Source organism: Mastigoproctus giganteus, chromosome 9 (genome assembly GCF_048544385.1).
Source record: "Mastigoproctus giganteus isolate SK-2022 chromosome 9, ASM4854438v1, whole genome shotgun sequence".
Taxonomy (NCBI): domain Eukaryota; kingdom Metazoa; phylum Arthropoda; class Arachnida; order Uropygi; family Thelyphonidae; genus Mastigoproctus; species Mastigoproctus giganteus.
Genome location: NC_143583.1, coordinates 5,597,659 through 5,615,598, shown reverse-complemented (window position 1 = coordinate 5,615,598; position 17,940 = coordinate 5,597,659). Strand labels below are relative to the sequence as shown.

Here is a 17,940-nt window from a genome sequence, read left to right as displayed (position 1 = left end):
TTTAAATTCTATACAGTGGGACCAACTGATGATGTTACCAACAGCAAATTCAAAATGGGAAACATTCAAAGAACTTATCTTGGAAGCTACTAGGCTTTACATACCAACTAAGAAATATTGTTCAAGGTTTAGGCCAAAATGGATGTCAGATGAACTAATGAGGCATATGGCAGAGAAGAAAAATGCATGGGATACTTACAAATTAACACATGACATAGAAGCCTATGATAGATACAAGTTGATATGCAACCAAGTTACAAAGGAGGTTAGGCAGGCGAAGGCAGATTACGAGAAATATTTGGCAAGGGATGCAAAGAAAAACAGCAAAGAGTTCTTTACTTATGTAAACTCTAGAAGGAAGGGGACGAATCAGATTGGTTCACTTGATATTGATGGGTCAACTGTTGATGATCCCACTCAGGTAGCTAACAAACTAAATGAATATTTTGCATCGACATTCACACATGAGGAGTTATTCAGCAAGGGGAATGCCAGGGGTGTATTCAACTCTAGCAGTAAGCTACAGAATCTTGAAATAACTGGGAGTAAAGTGGAGAAGAAACTGTTGAAGTAAACACAAGAAAGGCACCCGCGGTGGATGGGATCTATCCAGTTATACTAAAGGAGGCAGCAGAGGAAGTAAGCAAACCGTTTGCCATAATTATGAGAGCTTCCTTGGACTCAGGGGAGGTACCCATAGACTGGAAATGTGCAAATGTGACCCCAATTCACAAAGGAGGATCAAAGGCTGACACAAGTAATTATAGACCTGTGAGCTTAACTTCTGTTCCAGGAAAATTAATGGAGGCACTCGTTGGAGAAGCACTGCAGGATCATTTAGACAAGACTTCAGTTATAGCTCAGACACCTCAGACACAGCATGGTTTTGTTAAGGGGAAGTCTTGCCTGAACAACTTGATTGGATCTATGATGCAGTCACAAAGGAACTGGATGCAGGGAATAATTTTGATATTATATACTTGGACCTTAGAAAGGCTTTTGATACTGTTGCACATGGAAGACTGCTACACAAATTGGAGCAGTGTGACATTGGAGGCAAATTGCTGCTATGGATAAAGGGGTGGTTGAGGGGGAGAAGACAGAGAGTGGTAATCAATGGACACTGCTCATCGTGGACTAATGTTATTAGTGGAGTCCCTCAGGGCTCAGTGTTGGGTCCATTATTGTTTTCTGTATTTATAAATTAGCATTAGCATTAGCATTAGTAGAGGCATTTGATGCAAGAAAGCAAGCTTATGCAGCATCAGCCAAAAAAAAAAAAAAAAAAATTAAGTAACATAAATAAATAAAAATAACCACTTCCACTTCACCCCTCTGTTCGTTCGAAATACCTGTCCAGCTGAGCCTTAAACTTATTTAGGCTATCAACTTCCACGACAAGGGATGGACGTCTGTTCCACCCACCAACCACCCGCTGGCTAAAGGCAAATTTCCGCACATCTATCCTACATCTGTCTTTCCTCAATTTGAATTTATGCCCTCTCAGGTGATTTTTCTGAGCTAGAGGAAGAATCCCATCAGCATTGAGCATGCTCAAACCATTCAAGGCTTTGTACACCTCTATCAGATCACCCCGCTGGTGCCTAGTTTCCAGACACTGTAATTTGCAAAACTTAAGCCTTTCTTCGTAAGAGAACCCCTTTGTCCCATTCACCAATTTAGTTGCCCTTCTCTGTACTCGTTCCAGCAGCTCTACATCCTTCCTGAAATGAGGCCTCCAGGCCTGTATACAGTACTCTAGGTGTGGCCTGACCATTGCCTTATACAAGGGAATAATCACCTCCTTATCCCTGCTAGAAAAATTCCTATATATCATTGACAATACACCATGAGCTACTCTTGCAGATCGTCTGCATTGCTCAGAGAACTTCATATCTGCCTGCACCACCACCCCCAGGTCCCTTTCATTCTCTACCACTGTCCGTGTAGTACCACAGAGTTGATACGTTGCTCTGGGGTTGCTGTTTCCCATATGTAGTACTTTACATTTGTCAATGTTAAACTTCATTTGCCACCTCGAAGCCCATCTGCTCAACCTTTCCAAATCCTGTTGCAGCAGCATAGTGTCAGTAGTGTCCTTGACAACCCTGCCAACCTTCGTATCGTCTGCAAACTTGGACATTAAGCCTGATATACCATCATCAATATCATTTATAAATACAGAAAACAATAAAGGCCCCAATACTGAACCCTGAGGGACTCCACTAATAACATTAGTCCACGATGAGCAGTGTCCATTGATTACCACTCTCTGTCTTCTCCCCTCAACCACCCCTTTATCCATAGCAGCAACTTGCCTCGAATGCCACACTGCTCCAATTTGTGCAGCAGTCTTCCATGTGCAACATTATCAAAAGCCTTTCTAAGATCCAAGTATATAATATCAAAGTTATTCCCTGCATCCAGTTCTTTTGTGACTGCATCATAGTATCCAATCAAATTGGTCAGGCAAGACTTCCCCTTAACAAAACCATGCTGTGTCCTAGCTATAACTGAAGTCTTGTCTAGATGATCCTGCAGTGCTTCTTTCACCAGTGCCTCCATTAATTTTCCGGGAACAGAAGTTAAACTCACAGGTCTATAATTACTTGTGTCAGCCTTTGATCCCCCTTTGTGAATTGGGGTCACATTTGCACATCTCCAGTCAATGGGTACCTCCCCTGAGTCCAAGGAAGCTCTCATAATTATGGCTAAGGGTTTGCTTACCTCCTTTGCTGCCTCCTTTAATATAACTGGATAGATCCCATCCACCCCAGGTGCCTTTCTTGTGTTTATCTTCAACAATTTCTCCTCCACTTTGCTCTCAGTTATTACAAGATTCTCTAGCTTACTGCTAGAGTTGAATACACCTCTGGCATTCCCCTCGCTGAATAACTCCTCATGTGTGAATGTCGATGCAAAATATTCATTTAGTTTGTTAGCTACCCGAGCAGGGTCATCAACAGTTGACCCATCGATCTCAAGTGGACCAATCTGATTCATCCCCTTCCTTCTAGAGTTTACATAAGTAAAGAACTCTTTGCTGTTTTTCTTCGCATCCCTTGCCAAGGATCTCTCGTAATCTGCCTTCGCCTGCCTAACCTCCTTTGTAACTTGGTTACAGATCAACTTGTATCTATCATAGGCGTCCGTGTCACGTGTTAATTTGTATGTATCCCATGCATTTTTCTTCTCTGCCATATGCCTCATTAGTTCATCTGACAACCATTTAGGCCTAAACCTTGAACAGTATTTCTTAGTTGGTATGTAAAGCCTAGTAGCTTCCACGATAAGTTCCTTGAATGCTTCCCATTTTGAATTTGCTGTTGGCAATATCATCAGTTGATCCCACTGTATAGAATTTAAATACTGTCTCAGTCCATTGTAGTCGCCTTTACGAAAGCAATACCCCTTCCCTTTACCCCTAATGGTAGTTACCTCTTTGAGTAACTCCCACTTCAGCACACTGTGATCACTGCCACCAAGTGGTTCATTTATCTGCAGATTCTTAATGCATGAAGAATCACTGCTGATAATCAAATCAATAGTATTGCTCCCTCTAGTTGCCTCCCGAACATGCTGATGTAGAAAACAATCATCCAATAAATCCACAAAAGCCTTGCTACTGTGTGAGTGACCAGCCCCCAAATTCCAGTCAATATCTGGGAAATTAAAATCCCCCTTTATAAGACTCTCTGATTTACTGGCCCACTCTATTTCTCCGAACAGTTTCTTATTATACTCATCAGAGTCATTAGGCCTATAGCACACTCCTACTCTCAATTTTGATCTCCCAATGCTTATGTCACACCAAACTGACTCGACACTGCACTGTCCAGCGATGTCGACTGGCTTCACTTCCTTGGATTTTATGTGTTTTTTAACTAATAGCATAACCCCTCCTCCCTTCCTATCCTGTCTATCCTTTCTGTAGACATTGTACTCCCCAAATTCCAGTTCTGCATTTCTTATATCTGTGTGACACCACGTCTCTGAAATCCCCACAATATCTGCCTTTGATGTTTTGAGCAACACCCCAAATTCATCAAATTTATTTACTAAACTCCTGGCATTGGTGTACACACAAGTATACATGCACCTGTTCTTTTTCTTAGCTACCCTAACACAACCCATGTGTTTACTTGTACCCCAATGATTCCCAGCAGTCTCTGAAATATCCTGCATCTTATTTTCCAGGCTGCGGCTCATTCCAATAGAAGAAGTGCAAGAATCACTTTCACCTCTGCCAGTGGCTACTGTTAATCTATTAATCCTTGTATCCCCCCAATCTAGCAGTTTTCCGACCCACCTAACATTGCCTCGATAGCATCAGCAAACATTCTTGCACCCTTTCTATTTAAGTGTATCCCATCCCTGTAGAAGCAGTCTCTCCTGTTAACAAGTACAGACCAGGCTGAAAAGAATTCTACCCCTTGAGCCCCCCACAATCTTTCCAGGGCCGAATTGATTGACAGGGCGCTCATCATATACTCCCTCCTATCGTGTCTGGGCAGAATTGCAGACACTTTCAATTTCAACCCTAATTCACGGCTTTTTTTTATCAGTGACCTGTACTTGTCAAGTATTTCCGCCGGTCTCCTACTCTCATATTGATGATGATATTGATGATGGTATATCAAGCTTAATGTTTAAGTTTACAGATGATACAAAGGTTGGCACGGTTGTCAAGGACACTACTGACACTATGCTGCTGCAACAGGATCTGGAAAGGTTGAGCAAATGGGCTGAGAGGTGGCAAATGAAGTTTAACATTGACAAATGTAAAGTACTGCACATGGGAAACAGCAACCCCAGAGGAACGTATCAACTCTGTGGTACTACACTGACAGTGGTAGAGAATGAAAGGGAATTGGGGGTGGTTGTGCAGGCAGATATGAAGTTCTCTGAGCAGTGCAGACGGGCTGCAAGAGTAGCTCATGGAGTATTGTCAATGATATACAGGAATTTTTCCAGCAGGGATAAGGAGGTGATTATTCCATTGTATAAGGCAATGGTCAGGCCACACCTAGAGTACTGTATACAGGTCTGGAGGCCTCATTTCAAGAAGGATGTAGAGCTGCTGGAACGAGTACAGAGAAGGGCAACAAGATTAGTGAATGGAACAAAGGGGTGCTCTTACGAAGAAAGGCTTATGTTTTGCAAATTACAGTGTCTGGAGACTAGGCACCAGCGAGGTGATCTGATAGAGGTGTATAAAACCTTGAATGGTTTAAGCATGCTCAATGCTGATGGAATTCTTCCTCTCGCTCAGAAAAATCACCTGAGAGGGCATAAATTCAAATTGAGGAAAGACAGATGTAGCATAGACGTGCGGAAATTTGCCTTTAGCCAGCGGGTGGTTGGTTGGTGGAACAGACTTCCATCCCTTGTGGTGGAGGTTGATAGCCTAAATAAGTTTAAGGCTCAGCTGGACAGGTATTTTGAACGAACAGAGGGGGTGAAGTGGAAGTGGATTTTATTTTTTTTTTGGCCGATGCTGCATAAGCTTGCTTTCTTGCATCAAATGCCTCTACTAATGCTAATGCTAATGCTAGATATGGTGGGAGGTTGTTCCAGAAAATGGCAGTTGAATGAATAAACGAGGAAGATGAAAAGTTGGTTTTGTGAGTTTGAAGTTGGACAGTAAATAGATGTTGGCTGGTGGCGGAACGTGTTCGGAATATTTTGAAAGAGAGAGCGAGAATTATAGAAGCCAATTAAGAAGAACAGTGCCCATGGAAATATCTGTTTAAAAGGCATGCAGCAGAAACAGTATATCTATGAGACAGTGTGGAGAGACTGTCAGAGATGAGTCATTAATTAACCTAACTGCCGTCATCTGAACGGAATCTAGAAGCCTGAGAATGAATCTAGAAGCCCTTTGGGGGTAGATGTGGGTACAATATTCCCATGGTAAGGCGGATTTGCGATTAGTACAGAGTGAACAGCTGTTGGAAGAAAAGTGACGCCTACAGCGAAAGAAAAAAACCAAGGTTTTTAGATACAGAGGAAGCAATATTTATAATGTGCTTCTGCCAAGAGAGATTAGAAGTCAGGATAATCCCAAAAATAGATATATCATCTTGCCTAGAAATCGGAGTGTCACCATAGATAAGCATAGGAGCAGAAGAATCCATTTTGCGAGATATAAGAAAATACTGAGTTTTAGTAGGATTGACTTTGCCCCACTGAGGAAATACCTGGAGATTGGCTTTTAACGAATTGGTAGGGGATATTCGCGAAGTTGAAACTGATTGAGCAAAGCAAGGTTTCTGAAAATGGAAGTGGAACGCAACGTGCTCTCATCGGCAAAACCATGGATAGGATTTACATTTGATGGAAGAAGGTCATTAATATACAAAAGGAAAAGAACTGAACCTTGAGGGACACATGTCAGGGAAACGGGGAACATCCTTTGTAAAAAGGATAGGTGGAACAGGACCAGGGTATGTCTGCCAGGGGCAAAGGTTGATGACGTTGTAGAGCGGATATCATCTTTCAAGGGCACAAAAGGTGATATAGTTGTACACGTTGGCACTAATGATATTAAGAGTAGGAGACCGGCAGAATTACTCAACAAGTACAGGTCACTGTTGAAAAAAAGCCGTGAAATAGGGTTGAATTTGAAAGTGTCTGCAATTCTGCCCAGACACGATAGGAGGGAGTATATGATGAGAGCCTTGTCGATCAATTCGGCCCTGGAAAGATTGTGCAAGGCTCAAGGGGTAGAATTTTTTTTCAGCCTGGACTGTACTTGTTAATAGGAGAGATTGCTTCTACAGGGATGGGATACACTTAAATAGAAAGGGTGCAAGAATATTTGCTGATGCTATCGAGGCAGTGTTAGGTGGGTCGGAAAACTGCTAGTTTGGGGGGATACAAAGACTAATAGTTTAACAGTAACCGCAGGCAGAGGTGAAGGCGATTCTTGCACAACTTCTATTAGAATAAGAAGCGACCTGGAGCGAGGGGTGTTGGGGGTTTCAGGGACGGATGGCAGTCATCATGGAATAGTTGGGTATATGGGATGTGTTAGGGTAACCAGGAATAGGCATAGGAGCATGTATGCTTGCATGTATACCAATGCTAGAAATATAGTAAATAAATTTGATGAATTTGAAGTGTTGGTCAAGACATCAAAGGCGGATATTGTTGGGATAGCAGAGACGTGGTGTCACAAAGATATCAGGAATGCAGAACTGGAATTTGGGGAGTACAATGTGTACAGAAAGGATAGACAGGACAGAAAGGGAGGGGGTGTTATGCTGTTAATTAAGAAAAACATAAAATCAAAGGAAGTGCACCCAGTTAATATAGATGAACAGTGCTCTGTTGAGTCAGTTTGGTGCGAGATAAGCACTGCGAAAGGAAAAATAAGGGTAGGAGTGTGTTATAGGCCTAATGACTTGAATGAGTACAATGAACAATTGTACAGAGAAATAAAGTGGGCCAGTAAATCTGAATGTCTTATAATGGGGGATTTTAACTTCCCAGATATTGACTGGAACTTGTGGGTTGGTCACTCACACACCAGTCAGACTTTTGTGGATTTATTGGATGATTGTTTTCTGCAGCAGCATGTTCGAGAGGCAACCAGAGAAAGTAACACTCTTGATCTGGTTATCAGCAGTGATCATTCGTGTATTAAGAATTTGCAGATAAAGGAACCACTAGGTGGCAGTGATCACAGTGTGCTGAAGTGGGATTTACTCAAAGAGGTAACTACCGTCAGGGGTAAAGGAAAGGGTTTTTGCTTCCGTAAAGGGGAGTACAGTGGTCTCAGACAGTTTTTAAATTCTGTACAGTGGGATCAACTGACGATGTTACCAACAGTAAATTCTAAGTGGGAAGCATTCAAGGAATTAATCGTGGAAGCTACTAGACTTTATATACCGATTAAGAAATATCGTTCAAGGTTTAGGCCTAAATGGTTATCAAATGAACTAATGAGACTCGTGACAGAGAAGAAAAATGCATGGGATGCATATAAATTATCAGGTGACGCAGAAGCCTGTGGCAGATATAAGCTAGTCTGTAATCAGGTCACAAAGGAGGTTCGGCAGGCGAAGGCGGATTACGAGAAATCTTTGGCAAAGGATGCTAAGAAAAACAGCAAGGATTTCTTTACTTATATAAACTCTAAAAGGAAGGGGATGAATATGATTGGTCCACTTGACATCGATGGTTCGACTGTTGATGATCCTGTTCAGATAGCAAACAAACTGAATGAGTATTTTGCATCTACATTCACACGTGAGGAATTATTACAGTTTGAAAATGGAAGAAGGTTATCAAATTGTAGCAGTGTGCTTAATGATTTTGTAATAACTGAGAGCAAAGTGGAGGAGAAATTGTTGAAGTTAAACATAAGAAAGGCACCTGGGGTGGATGGGATCTATCCAGTTATTTTAAAGGAGGCGGCAAAGCAACTAAGCAAACCCTTAGCCATAATTATGAGAGCATCCTTGGACTCAGGGGAGGTTCCCACGGACTGGAGATGTGCAAATGTGTCCCCAATTCACAAAGGTGGATCGAAGGGTGACACGTGTAATTACAGACCAGTTAGTTTAACTTCTGTTCCGGGTAAAATAATGGAGTCACTGGTTAAAGATGCATTGCAGGATCATCTAGACAAGACTGCAGCAATAATTCAAACACAGCATGGGTTTGTTAAGGGAAAGTCTTGTCTGACAAATTTGATTGGTTATTATGATGTGGTCACAAAGGAACTGGATGCGAAAAATAATTTTGATATCATATACTTGGATTTCAGGAAAGCTTTTGACACTGTTGCGCATGGAAGACTACTGTACAAATTGGAGCAGAATGGTATTAAGGGTAAGTTGCTACAATGGATAAAAGGATGGTTAAGTGGGAGAAGACAGAGGGTGGTAATCAATGGGTGCTGCTCTTCATGGACTAATGTTATTAGTGGAGTCCCACAGGGTTCGGTGTTGGGTCCACTGTTGTTTTGTGTATTTATCAATGATATTGATGAAGGTATATCAGGCTTAATGTCGAAGTTTGCAGATGACACAAAGGTTGGCAGGGTTGTTAATGACAGTAATGGCAGTGTGCTACTGCAACAGGATCTAGATAATTTGGGCAGATGGGCTAAGAAGTGGCAACTGAAGTTCAACCTTGACAAATGCAAAGTACTGCATATGGGTAGAAGTAACCCCAGAGAAACGTACCAACTGTGTGGTACTACACTTAAGGTGGTAGAAAATGAAAAAGACCTGGGAGTAATTGTGCAGTCAGATATGAAGTTTTCTGAGCAATGCAGACAGGCTGCTAGGGCAGGTCATGGGGTTTTGTCAATGATATATAGGAATTTTGCTAGCAGGGAAAAGGAGGTGATTGTCCCTCTGTATAAGGCAATGGTCAGGCCACGCCTTGAGTACTGCGTACAGGTCTGGAGGCCTCATTTTAGGAAGGATGTAGATTTGCTTGAGCGTGTACAGAGAAGAGCAACACGATTGGTGAGGGGAATGAAGGGATTCTCTTACCAAGAGAGGCTTAAGTTCTGCAAATTGCAGTGGCTGGAGACTAGGCACCTGCGCGGTGATCTGATTGAGGTCTATAAGGCCTTGAATGGGTTGAGCACGCTGAATTCTGATGGGATCCTTCCACTTGTTCAGGTTACGAACCTACGGGGACATAAGTTCAAATTAAGAAAGGACAGATGTAGAATAGATGTGCGGAAATTTGCCTTTAGCCAGCGGGTGGTTAATTGCTGGAACAAACTTCCATCTGTCGTTGTGGAAGTTGATAGGTTAAATAAATTTAAGGAGGAACTGGACAGGCATTTGGAGGGAATGGCGTGATGATTTTTTTTTTTTTTTTTTTTTTTTTTCTGATGCTGCATGAGCTCCTACACTTGCTTTCTTGCATCATGTGCCACTACTACTACTACTACTACTACTACTACTACTACAAGCATTAGTGGAGAAGTTAGAAGATAGAGATTCATCTATCATCACCCTCAGTGAGCAATCAGCAATCAGAGAGAAAACTGGATAACCAATTACAAAAAACAGTTGGCAAACCAAAACATGGAAGCTTACATTATTTCTTTCATCAGTTCATACTAATAATTCTAGTACTACTCGTCGTAAATTTTCTTTATACTTCGGGACGGCTATGCGGTCAGAGGAGTTTAGATAATCGAGAGAATACAAGAAACAGCACTGTATTTTTTCGTCATGGGCTGGAACTCCATTCACTCAAAGCAAGTGCTCTTATGTACCTTTGCGATTGACCGCTCGGCTCCGCCTAACACCAAGTCATTCTTTATTACATGCTTGATTTTCTTATTTATGATTTTTCTACCATTGAAATCCAACTGACTCCTCGGTTATTTCTAAGTTCACTTTCATCATTAACAGTTCTTTCCCATATCTTGCAATCCAAGGGGAATATTTTCAGAATCCAGTGACACTCTCGAAATTAACCTTAATGGTTTTAGGCATTCCCTTGCTGCCTTTATAAAAATATCTGGGTATGTCCCAGCACTCGTATCCTCCCTTTGCCTTTAGTCTCCAAAGATTTTCTAATAGATAATCTTCTGAAATTTGAATATCGCTAATTTCACGATTTTCGGTTTCACTAGTTCAGGTTCTTCTCATCGCGAAGAGTCTTTGCTCTGAAATATTGATGCAAAGTATCTGCTCAACTGATTTGCAACATCTGCTGGGTTATGTAAGACTTTTTCCCTTCATCTATTGCAGTATAGTCTCGTCTGATTAGTTTTTTGCTTATTTGTATTCACATAGATAAACTCCTTGTTCCCGCTCTTTGTTCTCTTAGCCATCGGTTTCTCATAATTTGCCTTCTTCCGGTATAATTTCTTCTCTACTACTGTTACAGATCAGTTTGTTGTTGTTGTTGTTATAAGTTTCATACACATCTGGTGAGTATGGGTTTGGCAAACCCAGGGTTCTGAGCTGCATATCATTATTCTTCTCTTTCTTGGTGATCCTCCCTCTCTCTCTCTCTCTCTCTCTCTCTCTCTCTCTCTCTCTCTCTCAGGGTAACTCGGGAATTTTTTTTTTTTTTTGTCTTGTGCAGCATAAGCCTCAATCTTCCTTGCACCACAAGGCTTATAATAATAATAATACTTTTTATTTGCCATCCATCTCTGTGAACTATCTCTCCTGTTGGTTGAGGCCATGAAACACCTTAATCTCTCATAACCTGCTGTCCTGAAATTAAAACTTTTTGTTTTAAGAACTCTCTCTTTCCTTCATCCTACTTAGAACTCAGTGATGACTCCCTGCTAATGGTACTTATTATTTTATTTATTTTTTTGGCTGGAGTAGCAAAAGAACTGGATGCAGGGAATAACTTTGATATTATATACTTGGATCTTAGAAAGGCTTTTGATACTGTTGCACATGGAAGACTGCTGCACAAATTGGAGCAGTGTGGCATTGGAGGCAAGTTGCTGCTATGGATAAAGGGGTGGTTGAGGGGGAGAAGACAGAGAGTGGTAATCAATGGACACTGCTCATCGTGGACTAATGTTATTAGTGGAGTCCCTCAGGGTTCAGTATTGGGGCCTTTATTGTTTTCTGTATTTATAAATGATATTGATGATGGTATATCAGGCTTAATGTCCAAGTTTGCAGACGATACGAAGGTTGGCAGGGTTGTCAAGGACACTACTGACACTATGCTGCTGCAACAGGATTTGGAAAGGTTGAGCAGATGGGCTTCGAGGTGGCAAATGAAGTTTAACATTGACAAATGTAAAGTACTACATATGGGAAACAGCAACCCCAGAGCAACGTATCAACTCTGTGGTACTACACTGACAGTGGTAGAGAATGAAAGGGACCTGGGGGTGGTGGTGCAGGCAGATATGAAGTTCTCTGAGCAGTGCAGACGAGCTGCAAGAGTAGCTCATGGTGTATTGTCAATGATATATAGGAATTTTTCTAGCAGGGATAAGGAGGTGATTATTCCCTTGTATAAGGCAATGGTCAGGCCACACCTAGAGTACTGTATACAGGCCTGGAGGCCTCATTTCAGGAAGGATGTAGAGCTGCTGGAACGAGTACAGAGAAGGGCAACTAGATTGGTGAATGGGACAAAGGGGTTCTCTTACGAAGAAAGGCTTAAGTTTTGCAAATTACAGTGTCTGGAAACTAGGCACCAGCGGGGTGATCTGATAGAGGTGTACAAAGCCTTGAATGGTTTGAGCATGCTCAATGCTGATGGGATTCTTCCTCTAGCTCAGAAAAATCACCTGAGAGGGCATAAATTCAAATTGAGGAAAGACAGATGTAGGATAGATGTGCGGAAATTTGCCTTTAGCCAGCGGGTGGTTGGTGGGTGGAACAGACTTCCATCCCTTGTCGTGGAAGTTGATAGCCTAAATAAGTTTAAGGCTCAGCTGGACAGGTATTTCGAACGAACAGAGGGGTGAAGTGGAAGTGGTTATTTTTATTTATTTATGTTACTTTTTTTTTTTTTTTTTTTTTTGGCTGATGCTGCATAAGCTTGCTTTCTTGCATCAAATGCCTCTACTAATGCTAATGCTAATGCTAAAAAGCCTGGAACTTTTTTGCACCATTTAAAAGAGAAGTATGGTCTTTACTGCATTTTCATCGTGAATTTTCAAGAACAGAAACAGCACCCTTTGGCTAATAATACTAATATAGTATTAATAGTATTTTTTTAAAATTTTTTTTGGTTTAGCTCCAACTAGAACTGATTAGTAAATAAATCGATAAAATATATGTACACTACTTAGAATTTTGATAGTCGGGAACACATGCATTACCGCACTAACCAATCAAAGTTTAATATTGGAAACTTTGATTGGTTCTGTAGTCGCAGCTGTGGTTTGATGAACCGAGTATCTTACTTCTCTGTGTGATTTGTTTTCGTTGAATGTACGGTATTGTTTTTACTTTTAGAATTGAGAATAGTAAAAGCCTGCATAGAGAGTAATTTTTTTATGTGAGCTTGCAGCCGTGTGCTTATGATATTTATGTATTGAGTTTGCAAAATTAAGAAGAATTGTAACGTGCGGTTCAGTTGTGTAAGTAGTTTGAATAACATTTCAAAATCTGACGACTCTTATTACAAATCAAGATTGCGAAAATATTATTTTTGTATAATGAAGGAAGAGGATGGTTTTTAATGGGTAATGTTCCGCAGTCCGGTTAAGTGCATTTAATTTTATTTTTGTGCCGTGAAACTGATGTAGTGGAAAATGATGCAGATAAGTAGCGAAAAATTATGCAAGAAAGCTAACTCATACAGCATTAGCATCCATCTATCCATGCACACACACACACACAAAACATTTCCCTAAATTTATTCCACTTTCACAACGCCAGATTTAAGTTTGTTCCTACGATCAGTTGCTCTTCGGATACCTTTTATTCATTTGCAAAATTAAAAATGGGTGCATAGGTTTCAAGTGGGAAGATGCACAAATAAAAAATAAAAAATAACCATCTGCAGAGTTGCCAACAAATCACATAATACATCAGGTGGTACTTTTATTTCTAAGACATTTGTCAGATTTACAAAATCGTTATTGTCCACACTGAAGTCCAATTTATTATGTATACCTATCCTTTTCATGAAATGGAGTATTCCTTCGGTAACAGTATCATGTCTTTGTATCATGCAGTGACATATGGATGTCACTGCATGATACAAATGCAGTTCAGTGCAATAATGGTTCTGGTACCCATGCAGTTCAGTGCAATAATGGTTCTGGGAGCACAAGAGAATCCCACCCATCCACTTATGTGACTCTGGTAGTGGTGGTTGTGCCCTAGTTAAGGGTTAAATAGCATTTAATAATCTTTAATGTGCTAATACAATTAAAAGTAACACTTGCACATCCACGCACCTCAAGAGTTTTTGTATGAAGCTTCGGAACAGAAAGAGCCTTCTGATGATAGCAATGATATTTTATATGAACAGATAGTCAAAATAGGAAGTAAAATTCTTGGAGGAAGTACTGTTGGTAGTTATATGTGATGTGTTATTCACAAGAAATATAAAATGACAGACTTGAAATATTTGCATAATAGTGCTACGAGTGTAGTTAATAAATTGATCAGTCTGATATATTGGTTAAGTATAAAAATGCATTCATCACAGGAATATCAAAATGTTTTCATTCTGATTTAATGGATGTAGGATTTGAGTATAGCAAATACTGTGTGGTATGATATATGCTGTTGTTGGTATTGAGTTTAACGAACAAGGGCTGCTGTGACCAAATTGTGTCTCGATATATGTATGCAATGTGTAAACAAAGATGAGAGTAAGATTATGTTATAGATAAGATTACTGATTAGCATTATTATTGGTAGTGGCAACGATGCAAAGAAGTAAGCTTATGCAGCATTCGCAAAAAAAAAAATAAATAAATAAAAAATAAAGCTAACATGACATATTTCACTTACGCATCCCCTTATCTAGTTCTTCCTTCAATTTCTAATTTCTCAACAAATGATACCCTTCAAGGCTCAGTTATTTCTCCCATTCTGTTATGTTAATGATGTTCTGCTGACTGGAAATTCTATTCATAGTTTTGCTGATTATAGCAAAAATTACACTTTACAGTTTGAGAAATCTTGCCCTGCACAAGCTTCTTAAATATCTCCTACCACTTCCTTGAATGCCAATCCCCAGGTTATTATTATTATTAATAGTAGTAGCAGCAGTGTTAAAATGATACAAGGAAACAAGCTTATACAGTTGCATCTAAAAAATATATATACTATCCACCTTATCTCTCCATTCCCTCTAATAATTTGTGTAATTCTTCCTTAAATTTGTTCAGTTTTACTCCAGATTATAGGTACACCTCTGTACGTTGGTGAGAAAGAAAATAGTGATTGGCAGATGAAGGCACTTCTCATTAACTTCTCCCCCCTCTCCTCCTTGCCATCACAACTGTTTTTTCTAATCGGTTATCCAGTTTTCTCTCTGACCGCTCACTGAGGGTGATGGTAGATGGTTCCCTGTCTTCTAACTTCTCTACTAATGCTGATGTCCTCCAAGTTAGCATTAGCATTAGTAGAGGCATTTGATGCAAGAAAGCAAGCTTATGCAGCATCAGCCAAAAAAAAAAAATAATAAATAAATAAAAAATAACCACTTCCACTTCACCCCTCTGTTCGTTCGAAATACCTGTCCAGCTGAGCCTTAAACTTATTTAGGCTATCAACTTCCACGACAAGGGATGGAAGTCTGTTCCACCAACCGACCACCTGCTGGCTAAAGGCAAATTTCTGCACGTCTATCCTACATCTGTCTTTCCTCAATTTGAATTTATGCCCTCTCAGGTGATTATTCTGAGCAAGAGGGAGAATCCCATCAGCATTGAGCATGCTCAAACCATTCAAGCCTTTATACACCTCTATCAGATCACCTTGCTGGTGCCTAGTTTCCACACACTGTAATTTGCAAAACTTAAGCCGTTCTTCGTAAGAGCACCCCTTTGTTCCATTCACTACTCTTGTTGCCCTTCTCTGTACTTGTTCCAGCAGCTCTACATCCTTCTTGAAATGAGGCCTGCAGTACTCTAGGTATGGTCTGACCATTGCCTTATACAAGGGAATAATCACCTCCTTATCCTTGCTAGAAAAATTCCTATATATCATTGACCATTGACAATACACGATGAGCTACTCTTGCAGCCCATCTGCACTGCTCAGAGAACTTCATATCTGCCTGCACAACCACCCCCAGATCCCTTTCATTCTCTACCACTGTCAGTGTAGTACCACAGAGTTGATACGTTGCTCTGGGGTTGCTGTTTCCCATGTGTAGTACTTTACATTTGTCAATGTTAAACTTCATTTGCCACCTCTCAGCCCATCTGCTCAACCTTTCCAGATCCTGTTGCAGCAGCATAGTGTCAGTAGTATCCTTGACAACCCTGCCAACCTTCGTATCGTCAGCAAACTTGGACATTAAGCTTGATGTACCATCATCAATATATCGTTTATAAATACAGAAAACAATAATGGACCCAATACTGAACCCTGAGGGACTCCACTAATAACATTAGTCCACGATGAGCAGTGTCCATTGATTACCACTCTCTGTCTTCTCCCCCTCAACCACCCCTTTATCCATAGCAGCAATTTGCCTCCAATGCCACACTGCTCCAATTTGTGCAGCAGTCTTCCATGTGCAACAGTATCAAAAGCCTTTCTAAGATCCAAGTATATAATATCAAAGTTATTTCCGGCATCCAGTTCTTTTGTGACTGCATCATAGTATCCAATCAAATTGGTCAGGCAAGACTTCCCCTTAACAAAACCATGCTGTGTCCGAGCTATAACTGAAGTCTTGTCTAGATGATCCTGCAGTGCTTCTTTAACCAGTGCCGCCATTAATTTTCCTGGAACAGAAGTTAAACTCACAGGTCTGTAATTACTTGTGTCTGCCTTTGATCCTCCTTTGTGAATTGGGGTCACATTTGCACATCTCCAGTCCATGGGTACCTCCCCTTAGTCCAAGGAAGCTCTCATAATTATGGCTAAGGGTTTGCTTACTTCCTTTGCTGCCTCCTTTAATATAACTGGATAGATCCCATTCACCCCAGGTGCCTTTCTTGTGTTTATCTTCAACAATTTCTCCTACACTTTACTCTCAGTTATTACAAGATTCTCTAGCTTACTGCCAGAGTTGAATACACCTCTGGCATTCCTCTCGCTGAATAACTCCTCATGTGTTAATGTCGATGCAAAATATTCATTTAGTTTGTTAGCTACCTGAGCAGGATCATCAACAGTTGACCCATCGATATCCAGTGGACCAATCTGATTCATCCCCTTCCTTCTAGAGTTTACATAAGTAAAGATCTCTTTGCTGTTTTTCTTTGCATCCCTTGCCAAAGATATCTCGTAATCTGCCTTCGCCTGCCTAACCTCCTTTGTAACTTGGTTACAGATCAACTTGTATCTATCATAGGCTTCTGTGTCATGTGTTAATTTGTATGTATCCCATGCAATTTTCTTCTCTGCCATATGTCTCATTAGTTCATCTGACATCCATTTAGGCCTAAAACTTGAACAATATTTCTTAGTTGGTATGTAATGCCTAGTAGCTTACAAGATAAGTTCTTTGAATGCTTTCCATTTTGAATTTGCTGTTGGTAACATCATCAGTTGGTCCCACTGTATAGAATTTAAATACTGTCTCAGTCCATCGTAGTCGCCTTTACGAAAGCAATAACCCTTCCCTTTACCCCTAATGGTAGTTACCTCTTTGAGTAAATCCCACTTCAGCACACTGTGATCAATGCCACCTAGTGGTTCATTTATCTGCAGATTCTTAATGCACGAAGAATCACTACTGATAATCAAATCAAGAGTATTACTCCCTCTAGTTGCGTCCCGAACATGCTGATGTAGAAAACAATCATCCAATAAATCCACAAAAGCCTTTCTAGTGTGTGAGTGACCAGCCCCCAAATTCCAGTCAATATCTGGGAAATTAAAATCTCCCATTATAAGACTCTCTGATTTACTGGCCCACTCTATTTCCCTGTACAGTTCCTTACTATACTCATCAGAGTCATTAGGCCTATAGCACACTCCTACTCTCAATTTTGATCTCCAATGCTTATGTCACACCAAACTGACTCGACACTGCACTGTCCAGCGATGTTGACTGGCTTCACTTCCTTTAATTTTATGTATTACTTATGTATTTATATATTATGTATAACTAATAGCATAATCCCTCCTCCCTTCCTATACTGTCTATCCTTTCTGTAGACATTGTACTCCCCAAATTCCAGTTCTGCATTCCTTATATCTGTGTGACACCACGTCTCTGAAATCCCAACAATATCTGCCTTTGATGTTTTGAGCAATAACTCAAATTCATCAAATTTATTTACTAAACTCCTAGCATTGGTGTACACGCATGTATACATGCACCTTTTTCTTA

At 40.5% G+C, this 17,940-nt stretch overlaps 1 protein-coding gene across 2 annotated transcripts in view; it reads left to right on the top strand.

Moving 5' to 3' along the window:
• Nucleotides 1-11,199: 11,199 nt before the first annotated feature.
• Nucleotides 11,200-17,940, top strand: part of TfIIEbeta (transcription factor IIEbeta) — a 132,012-nt gene continuing 125,271 nt past the window's right edge. The window contains exon 1 of one of the 2 annotated variants that reach the window (XM_090381731.1): nucleotides 11,200-11,284. The gene's annotated coding sequence lies outside the window, so the exon portion shown is untranslated. Of the gene's footprint in view, nucleotides 11,285-12,914; nucleotides 13,049-17,940 lie in introns of those variants that run through there. The other variant, XM_090381730.1, reaches the window with a different exon arrangement.